The 12,145-nt window shown below is 24.9% G+C and overlaps 1 protein-coding gene across 2 annotated transcripts in view; it reads left to right on the plus strand.

The window, feature by feature from the left end:
* The window catches only part of LOC112594609 (protein Tob1-like), a 44,603-nt gene that overhangs the window by 6,232 nt on the left and 26,226 nt on the right, over positions 1–12,145 (plus strand). For both annotated transcript variants that reach the window (XM_025339493.1, XM_025339495.1), the window contains exon 2: positions 5,126–5,221. The gene's annotated coding sequence lies outside the window, so the exon portion shown is untranslated. The remainder of the gene's footprint in view (positions 1–5,125; positions 5,222–12,145) is intronic.

Raw genomic sequence — 12,145 nt, forward strand, 5'->3', positions numbered from 1 at the left:
TCTTAGTAGCTTCTAAGAGTTGAGAAATGAAGCGAAGTACATTCCATGATCATGAACCTATAAAAGAATATACATGCAAAATTTAGAAGCAACTGATTCAGTAATTCCCAAGTCTATAAGCCTCTACGTAAATGTATCATTAATTTATATATAATATATAGTTAATATTTATATTATATATTCATATAATATTGTTATTAATTGTTGAGTCCATTCCCACTTATCGTATAACGGTGTCTATAGGTTCGTGGTATAAATTCTCAATATCTTAAAATATCATTATAATAACAATACACATAAAAGTTATAAATCAAGTTCCCTTGAATAATTTTCTTAAATTACGACAAAATAACTAAAATTGTTATTTCTTATTTCAATATATAATTTCATCAGAATTTTAACTTCAAATGTTAATCAAAAACATTTTTTTAATACATTATTATTTAGATTTTTTGGTTTACCTACTGGTAAACCAACTGATAAGGAGCTTTTAATTACATTTTCAAGCTTATTGACTAAATCAAAAATTATTTAGTGGTATTCATAAAAAAAAAATCGAAAATGTTTATAAATAGCACAAAAAGAGTTGAAATATTTTTAAAATTATACCATGTATAGAAAATACTAATATAAACATTTTATGGGAATTTAAACTCTTAAGTATCTAAAGTTAATTATTTTTAAATTACAATAATATAAAGAAACTTGATTTTGTTAAAAACTGGTTTCATTAAAGTAAAAAATCTAAGCATTTTTACTGTCCAAAAATAATTATTACAGGCACAAAAAAAAAAAAAAAACACTTATTGTAAATTCAATAAAATCATCACACCGTTCAGAATCTAAAATTGTAAATATTTAGTGTCTTATGAGTTGGGTATTCAATTAATGATTAAAACACTATTCAATATTGACATGAGTAACTTTCACTATACTAACTAACAATGCGTCTTATGTCTACAGCTGTCAAATACGTCTAAAATACTAATGTAATTATTATAAATTATTATATTTTTTATGACGGATTTTCAAATGTTGTTGGCAATTAATTCGTAACAAAAAAATTTATTCAGCTTAACCTTGCTTGTTATCGTAAAAATAAAAGGCACAAAATATAATTGTGCTCATTCTTTGTACTGACTGGTCGAAAAGACCTAGGACACCAAGAATACCATCGTTTATTCGTTTAGTCGACAGGAATTCGAAGATGAGAAGAGGGTTCAGTGTAGTGATAAACGAACGTCTGCGGAACGGTGTGTGCGTGACGCGCCTTCCCGATCATGATATCCGAGTAGGTTAGGGGTGGTTGTACAATGGTATATTGTATAGTTAGTCGTGTGGTGGAAGAGGGATTTGACCCAGATACTTCCCTAGGCTCTTTAAACTTAACACAGAGGGGTTGGCCATGTGCACAATCCATACACACACACAAACACGTGTATTTGTTTCTTTGTGTGCGCTGTAAGCTTTTGCCCTAAAATGCAATCGATTCGGGTGTATCTACCAGCTAATACCCTTACCGCCCCACTATGCCAAACTTGTTAAAAACACATTCATTGTATAGTCGGATAGTCGGATACAATTATAGGATCAAAGTTCAAAGATAATTATTTTATTATAAACACAATATACTATATAATAATTTAAATTTTTTAGATTTGTGTGTTAAATGTGTATGTGTGTGTGTGTGGTGTAAAAATGTGTAAATACCTACCTCGTATATCTGCCTAGTACATAGGCATTAGGCACTATATAATAATTCGGATGTCTCATCGTATTATATGGGTAGGTGTGTGTAAAACATACTTAAGAATTAAGATAATTAATATTGTATAGCAAAGTATATACTCTAAAATATGGTTTGTCTATTCATTGTTATTAAATAATATTGTTCAGACTAGACACTTGTGTCTGCAGACATCAAACGTATGTAATTATATATTAAGCATACCAACTGGCAACTACCGAGTATTTGTTACAATAAATTACTTACAAAATATTATATACAGGTATTATCTTAAAACGATAACAAAATATTGTATCATAAATTATATTGATTATTCAAATTCACTGAGCAATTAATAAATTTTACTTTAAATATCCTTATTATTTGAAAACTTACAAAATGTATCACATTGCGTGTTATAATATTGTTAAACTATTGATTTCTATTATTGTTATTGTTATGGTTTTTTTAAAATATTCTACGGATATATCTATAATTGCGTGTACTTTTCTAGAAATTGTGTTCATCTAATAATATACTTGTATAATGTATAATACAAATATATAATTCAGTAAATAATAAATATTTTTTATAAAAGTAATATTATGCTGGACTTTTAAAATTTGAGTATAATTTATAAAAAAAATAAGTAATCATTTTCACCTATTAAATTGCAATTATTGGCTTTAGTTAGTATGTTTTCATAATTTAATATTCCTGAAATTAACAATTTAAATGAAAAAAAAGATGGATAATAAGTAATCGCTAAAATCACACACAAAGATAGTAACAACAATAAGTTATGATAGAACAATAATTTGTTATCTTGTGTCTCTTCTCTATATTAGATAATTATATCTATTATATTCACCGGTAGAAATGTAGTTATGTTTAATTTTAAATTTTGATAACATATGTTCTTTTTTTCATAGAAATTTACATACTATAGAAAAGCGTAAAATTTAAACAATAATAAATTATTTATTTGATTATTTTTTTTTAAATAATTCATGCACTTATGTGTATGTGTTTTTTTTAATTTTTAGGTTTATAACATTTAAGGTTTAATATTTTTGTAAAATTATGACATTAAAATAACCTATTACTAAGTACTTACTATACGTACTTAAATATATTAGGTATATTTGATTTCAGAAATCGAGCACCAAACTTTAATGTAACTGTAAAAACAGTACCTATATTTATAAAGGGTACATAATTTAATTTCAAATATTTTTGATAAAATCATCGTGATTACGTCAGTTTAGCTTAGATAGAGGTCACTTATAGACACGTGAAACGAACATGCCTACCTAAATATAATAATATTATCGTCAATAAAATAGTATAAAATATTGATACAGTGCAAGTGTATACATTAAAGTATTGAATGGTCGTTGTCAAATACCCAAAACCATTTTTTACTCCCAACCGTTTAAAACATTTATTTAAAATCATAACTCAAGCGTTAAATGTACAATTTCAAATTTGTGTACGCGTTTAAATATATATTCGTATACGCAGATATAATAAAATATGTTAAATTAACTTTTTTTGGTCATATTGGCCAATTCTTATTTCAAAAATACATTTACAAAAATAATTTTTGTTAATCCTCTATAATTTAGGTATATACGTAATAATATATTTCATGTAAAAAATAAAAAAATTTAATATATGCATTTTGTATAAGCATATATTTCATATTTTGTATCATCATATTATATTATTAATAACGTTCAGTACTAAAATACTATTATAATTCTATTTTAAATTTTAATATCAGAAAGATTACAACTATTGTTTTATACTTTTTTTCTTTTTAACAAAAACAAAAGTTATTTAAGTTAAATAATTTCGAATAATTGCTAGAATTTAAGTTTTTTTTAAATATTCCTTTGCATTGTTTTATGAAGTTATTGATTATGTTTTAAACACATAATACTATTTTTTGTCTATTATTTAAATTATTTAAATTTATATCTTCATAAAAAAAAAAACATTTTTATTCGAATTCAATATTCACATGTGTTAACAACTTTGTCTTTTAGTACTAAGACTATGTAAAATAATATCATGTAAAAAATATTAACTATTTTTTATTTTTTTAAATATTCGTTGACTGCTGAATTTAAAAGATTTAAAAAGATTTCAAACAAAAATAATGTTCAAAAAATATGAATAAAATTATAGTAAAAATACATTATAAAATATATATCATTGGTTCCCACCCTCTTCTATTCTAAGTCTCCTTTGTAGATTTCCAAAAATCTCATGCCCCTCCTATAAATTAAAAAAATTGATTACCTTTTTTCGTATACTTTACAAATAAACTATACAATATTTGGAATGACTATTTTTTTTGTTGATAATAATTTATCGGTTATTCGTTATTAATACCCGATAACGCAGCGATTCCCAAACTGTGCTCCACGGAGCCCTTGGGGCTCCGCAATGGTTTCCCAAGGGCTCCGTTCATTATTACACAAAAATTTAATAATTTTAAAATTGTTTAAATTATTTAAAACGAATATATATATGAACGTTAAATATTTCTTGGGGCTCCACGAGAAACTTCTTCTTAAAAAAAAGACTCCGAGGTTGAAAAAGTTTGGGAACCGCTGCGATAACGGATAAAAGAAACCAGTTAATTAGTTTTATCTTCTCTACGTTTTAAAATAAAAATTGTATTTCATAGTAATTGCTTATGATTCCCCAGCAATGTGTATACGTCCTCTAGTTTGGGAACCAGTGGTATATATGAATATGGTAGATAATATATATCACATCTACCATACGATATGATGTACTGGTATGAAATTTATTAAATAAAATATCATAATATTATCATTTAAAGATAAACTCGTTAAAATACAATTTTAATGATTTCTCTACTTTTCGCGAAATAAAGTCACAACTGGGAAGTACCTTTGTTTTAGGTTTGATATTTAATTTTTATTTAAAATTTATACTTACAACTTACAAGTAGTACTATTGAGTAAATATACTTTAAAACTTCACTTAAAGATTGAAAATTTTTGATACAATCTTGTTCAAACTTATTTTAATTATTCTATTTACTTTAATTTAGTAACAATTTATAAAAATTAAAAAATTAATAAAAAAAAATAAAAAAATGAAACACAAATCATACAATTCAAATTAATTTGTTAATAAAATAAATATTTTAACTAACTATTGAACTTATTCAATAATGTTTAACCAGTTTATTATTAATTGTATGTTTTTTAAATCTACGTAGGTACTTTAGATATACGAATTAAAATGTTTGATCAATTAAATATTAAAACAATATAATATGTAATAATGTACTGCTACTAAAACACTAAAACAACTTAAGATAATAACTTAATTTAATTAAAAAAATGTTTGTTTCAGGAAACTACTTTTGGGAATTAAAACCATTGAGGCCAATATCTTCGAGGACGAAATTCATAATTAATAGTTTAACTTAATTCGACCAGCATATACTCGGTAAGTAAATACAAAATAACTACATTGCTTATACAGTTTTACATTTATTTTTTTAATTTTAGTAGGCCATAGCTAAAAAATATAATACTAGTAATACTACATATTATTTATAAAATTAGAAAATATATTTTATACACTTTATAAATACGACACAACATTCAGTTAAAAGTAACATGAGAAACAATAAAAAATAAGAATGTCATAATAATATTACATATAATTGTCTTTGAAATATAAGTTTCTCTAAAACCTAAACTTATCTACAGAAATGTCTAAGTTTCTCTCATTTTCAATAATATTTCCTGTAGTGTATTGTCATAAACAGTGTATCACACAGCATATGTTAAATCACGTATCACTGCCAATTTCGCTTTACAATTATCTTTTGTCACCGTTGCATACATTAAATTTACCGACTTATTGCTTTCTCTATCTATATTCTATACCTATATATATTCAATATTCATACAAATAAACGCTTTCAAAACGTTATCACCAGTTTAGCTGATTAGTAACTAATTTGTTTTACAATTTCATATTATTTTTTTAGTTTCTAAGTAATAAAAGTATTAAATTTGTTGAGTTTTTATATTTACTCTTAGTTTTTAATAGTCTTTTGGAAATCGATGTATAATTAATTATTGAATTCAAAAGAATAATTTAAACTCGTACTGAATAGCTAACTACAGTATATATTAGCAACTGCGTAGTTAAATCACAAATAGTATATGCCTTGTCAATCACACAAAATACTTGTGATAAAAACAAAATCAATTTTATAAATATTACGACTACAAAGATTTTTAAACTTATTTCAAAATATTTACAGAATTATCTATACTTTCATGAGTTATATTATTTTAAAAAATAATAATAAATTTAATATACTTATTAAAATAAATTTAAATTTTAGAAACAGATCGGCACTTTTTTGTTTCTATGACTAATTGTTTAGTATTTTCTACAGAATAAATTGATTTATAGACTAGACAGATAGTGATATAATTTAAATTTTATTTTTTATCGTTTTATTGGATGTCACTTGACTTTTGTATTTTTTTTTTTTTTTTTTGATAACGTATTCCAAGGACGAGTAATTAAAGTGTATTAATGTTATTTAAGGGTATAAACAAACTATGCTTTATAGTAAAAGAAGAATTATACTTTTTAACACGTTGATTCTCACAAAACGTTATAATTCTGGAATCAATTAATAAATACTTTATCTCAGAATACTTAAAAAGATAAGTTAAAATATTATACTAATATTTTAATATATTGAGTATCTATACGGATTTTATATCATTTTATTAAAACATAACTACCTAAAGCAATTCTGACACCATATTGCCACTGACATTTCAAATCAGTTCAAAACAATTATTCGACGGATTTTAATGTTCTGATCGATTATGAATAAAATAATTTAAATTAATATGACATTTATCGTAACGTATATTATGATGTTATTTATAAAAGTGGCGTTTCAATAAATTCTATTGTTTTATTCATTTTTTGTTAGATATAATATACAAATACATATAAAAAATTGTGATTTATTTTTAATTTATTGTAAATCATTTAAGCAGAATATCAACTTATATTTAATAAACAAGATAAAATTGTTTATTTTTTATTTCTGTATACATAAAATAGTTAATAGACAATAGTGTATTAATACAGCTTGTTGCTTTATTTTGAAAGTACCAAAATGGCCCAAATCAAAGCATAATGTCAAGTTTTGTTTTCGTTAAGACTTCGAACCATTTCTAATTTAACAAACCTTGTCCTATAGATCACTTTATTATGATTTCAACGGGTGAAAGACCTCGACATAAATCAATAAAGTGCGCGAGACTTTTTAATATTATAACTACTGTATGTATGCACCTGCGGGTCAACGAGTTACCGTGAACGACTGTTTACTATCATTTCATTTAGATCATGAGTATTGGACGATGTTTTTTTCTTTATCTACCTATCTGCCTCTCACTCTTTTTTGTACATATACTATTTCATTCTTTTTAGACTAGTAAAACGATTGTTTTATTTGTACCTGTTCACATAAATGATTGCAACAACCGAATATATTTGATTTAAGAACTTTTTAAAGTTATTTTTATTAATCAAACATAATATTACGAGTATCATTATGATATTGACTCACAATTTACATACACGCTAGACCACGTGTTTAAATTACCATATCTAATTATTATTTCTAAGCCACTACCGATAACCGAATGGTTTTTTACATTGTAGATACAACATTGAAAGAGTTGGTTAATGTGTGTGATATTCATTTTTCAATGTGACTGACCTTTCCAAAAGGATTAAAGGTTGCTCCATACCATAAGACACAAAGTGTATGCAACAATCATAAAAATAATCTAACATATAACTTCCTATAATAAACTTCAAAAAAATACGTAAATTATTTATTTTTATATAAAAAAAATAAATAATTTTTCTTCTAAAAAACTGCATGTAAAATAAATTATAATTTGTATCTAATTGATATATAAATTTGAATGTTAAAAAAAAAAAATAGACAGGATGCTTCATTTAAATTTAAACAATGTTCACTTATAGCTTACTAATATTACATAATATTCAAATGTGACATGAGTTTTTTATCTGAACTTATGAAGGTGAAGAATTTGTATCTTATACAAAGGTATACGTTAGGTAGGTACACATACGATATACATATATTATGATATTCCATGATAAATGTTGTCAATGAACCTTATACTCGCGTATAAGATTATAAGCAGAAAAAAAAACTGAACTGTTTTATAATTTATATTGTAGTTATTCAATGTAAATAGGTATCTGTATTAACTACCAGCTGCAATGTTAAATGATAAAAAAAATAGTTAATTTTGAAGATAATTTTTGATTGAACTTCAGAAACATACTTATAGTCTTGTTGATTTTATAAAATTTATTATAGGTAGGTATATAATGTATTTATGTAGCTCTTATTTATTTATACCTACGGGCTACGTATAGTATTTAGTATATTTGTAGTAGTTCGAAGTTAACATAAAATACTTTAATTTGCCCTTTTATAAGAATAGATATCTTAAGAAGTGATTAAATTATTATAAATAATTCTTTTATATTATTACATTATTATTTATTATTATGCGTTGATAATTCTCTATAGACACTTTAGAACTAAGATCTATAGAAAAATTAAAGTTTATTTATATTTTATTAAGTAATAAATTATGCAAATATTTTCAATTATATTTTGAATTTTTAAGCAGTTGATTTTATATCATAAAAATATGCATTTATAAACAAGAAACAATATCAATATTTAGAATGTAATAATATATGAGGTCAAACATCGAACAATTGAAATATAATTTTCGAAGAAACAAATAGTGTATTTAATTTGTTGCTAATGATAAAGTAATCAAATCATAAATACCAATATATAATTAGGATAAGCTTAATCAGCCTGTTATGGTTAAATAAACGTAGAGACTTCTTAATAAATTAATTTTCCATCCAATTTGAATTAATAATTCATAATATATATTATTATGTTATGATTTGATAACTACATACCATTTTTCTTCAATGTGTAATATTACTTTTAACTTATAATTAAGCAAAGGTTTCATGAAAAAAAAAAAAATTAAAAAAATAATACAAAATTAGTGGTGCACAGATCGAAAAATGTAGCGACCGCCTCTTTAACCGGTCAATGGTCTTGCATGCATAAAAAATTGGTCACGTAAACGCAATCGTTGTTTATGATTAACTGATAGGTGAAAAATGTTGGGTCGTATGTGATTGCAGAACAAAACAAGAAGTCACACGCGAGTGTCATTCACAAGGTTAATTGAATTTTATTTTGAAACCAAACCAAGTAAATCGTAAGACATCACGATTATTACTTAAATTAATGTCCACTAATAATTTATACAATGAAAACTATAGAAGTATTGTTTTTTGAAAACATGTGTATAGCAAACAAACGGAACTAAATTCTTCGCCTTGACTTAAATTCGACACACCAAAACGTTAATGCATTTATTGTAAAAAAAAAAAAATTAATTTTTCGTCCGCTATTTGGAAACTATTCATTATATATAAGTATAATGTTCATAACTATAAATAATAATTTATTTTCCTATCATTTTATAAGTGCGGTTAATATTATCAACAAAACGGTTTTAATAATCGCGGAATAATGTATAAAATAAAACATTGCAATGATCATCATTTATCATTAGTTATTAATCATTCAATGATTTAAAAAAAAAAATAGCAATATAATAATTATAATATCTATAATACAGCAAATATTATTACAACAAGTATTGTATAGTGGTTTCAATTTTCTAATTTTTTTTTTTTTACAGTTTATTAACATAAAATATATCTTTTAATTTGAAGGCTTTGTAAATAAACTTGGTATGATAAAATACAATTATTTTATAATGATTAATATTCTCCTGATTTTAATTTATATCGTTCTTATCGATATCTATTAAAATAATAAGCAACTTTATCAAAATTTTAAATCACATAAATAATTATACGAAATAATATCTATAGTATAATATATTGACTATATACATAACGTTCCAATAAAGAGTTGAGACATCTGTGTATATTTTTTTTAATACGATCAACACGTGGGTAAATAATGCAATAACGTTATTATTTTTAATATGGGTTATACAAGTAGTTTTACTTTTTTTAACGATCGTGTATGATATGGATATTTATAATACACTACCCTTCAATATAAAACAATTTGTATCAATAAACATATTATTTTTGAATTTTTCATTATATGTATAATACCTATACATAGTCGTTAGTCGATATTTCCGCAGTAAGATAATAAAATATGAAATTTGTCATAGCATAAAATGCGTATACACCATATGTATATATTATATAATGTTGTTTTATTATAAATATAAAAATTGTGTAGGAGACCATATTATGTAGTCGTAGTCTATTTTTGTCGGTTGTGCACATGTCGCTGTTATTCGTATTATTATATCACATTGTCGTTTTGAAAGTGTTATAAGATCAATGCTCAAAAATAACAAACTAAACGGATTCCATCCACGCGGCGTGTATTGTGAATGGCAGCAAACGTTTCAAATTATCGAGATGACTATAATAATAGCAAACTATAGAGTTCAGATATTAGAATATAGTTTCTTATTTTTACTATACTATACTGGTTGACCGTTGTAAATTACTATTGTGTGTATAAAAAAAAAAAAAAAACTAAATTGAATTGATATAAATATTAAATATACAAATATATAGGTAATATATACGAGCAATAAAAGTGTAGCATCGCTTCATGATATAAACGTGATGTGACTAGGAGACGTAAATCATCCGATGCGTTAAAACGTGTTAGGAAAAGTGATCAGAAATATCAACTACCTACTGTATATTAACAAACCAATAAATTAAATTATTCAACTGCTATGTACTTGTTCAGAAACAATCGTTTAATTTTAATTTGTATTGATATCGAAATGTTTTTTCGATCATCGTCATACCGAAAAGCGATCACTATTTTAATCATCGCGTCCACATCTATACACGTCGCGGTATGTGCATGCATATTGTAAATGTGTAAGTTTGTCCATCAGTTGGAACTCGTCCAAGGCTTACTTGCTCTGCTGTGGTTGTCATATCGATTCATTGTAGCCCCCATGACCTACATTATATAATATTATATATATTCGTACTTGGATGGAATCGTGTCAGTAAAAATGACGATTAACTCGATACTGCCACAAGTATAATCTCGCCGAAGACGTACAGTGTACATCAATATAATAGTTTTGAAAATAATGTATTGTTGGCTAATCATCTGTTTCTTTTTATACGTAGTTCATTCAAAATAAATTTGAATTTGTTTAATTTCGTATTTCAAACATTATTACGTTTTGCCGACGAACTACGGCCTACGCCTACCTATAATTATTGTTCGGTACAATTTTAAATAGTACATATTAATAGTAGTTTTCACCAGCTAGATCGAAAAATTATTTAATTCTCCCATGTTTACTTATTTTATTGTTACCATAAATTATTATGTACTTTTAATAAAATCGATTTTTCATTTTTTTATCTACACACCGGCGTCGGTTGTTATTTATTTGATCCACTTAGATTCCGAATAAATACTCGCGTAAATCGCATAAATTTCGTTTATACATTTCATGTCGAATGCTGATATAATAATGTCAAGTACAATTACCATTATATGCGATAGCAGTTTTTTAATAGTTGTTAAATCTATTATTATAAACTCGCAAAATCGCGCGTACAAACGTATTTTTAAATAAACTTACATAATATACATACGTCATATATTATAATAGAATTATCGTTGTCATAGTAGTTGTAAAACAGATTTTAAGTTAACTGACTATAACAGTATGTCAGTGTAACACCCTAAATAAAAGTCGCTGCAGCACTGCGTTCCGTCATCAGTCTACACGTATCTGCTGTATATTATCTACAACAGTATTATAATATGCTAACACTATGAAGCACACTTGGTACACAATATATATTATACAAAGAGAGATAGAACAGCTGAAAGTAATCAAATCACGTCAATAATGTGCATCGTGTATATCTATGCGACGACTGGATATTATTAATATTATCATCATCAACGTCGTCATTATCTCTGATGGGTACGAAATACGAACTATGAAGACGAGAACAGTGCCGTAACTACACTTCGTGGCGCCCTTGGCGAATTTTATTTTAGTTTTATTTTTTAGGTATAATTTGTATATAATATAAAAATGTAATAATATAACATTCTTTTGTGTTAATCATAATAACGCTATATTTTTAAATAATTGAGTCTTTATAGTTAATGAGTGATATTAGATTATTAATATTATGTCA

The sequence above is a fragment of the Melanaphis sacchari genome, unplaced genomic scaffold, assembly GCF_002803265.2.
Source record: "Melanaphis sacchari strain LSU unplaced genomic scaffold, SCAv2.0 Contig23_pilon_pilon, whole genome shotgun sequence".
NCBI classification, from domain to species: Eukaryota; Metazoa; Arthropoda; class Insecta; order Hemiptera; family Aphididae; genus Melanaphis; species Melanaphis sacchari.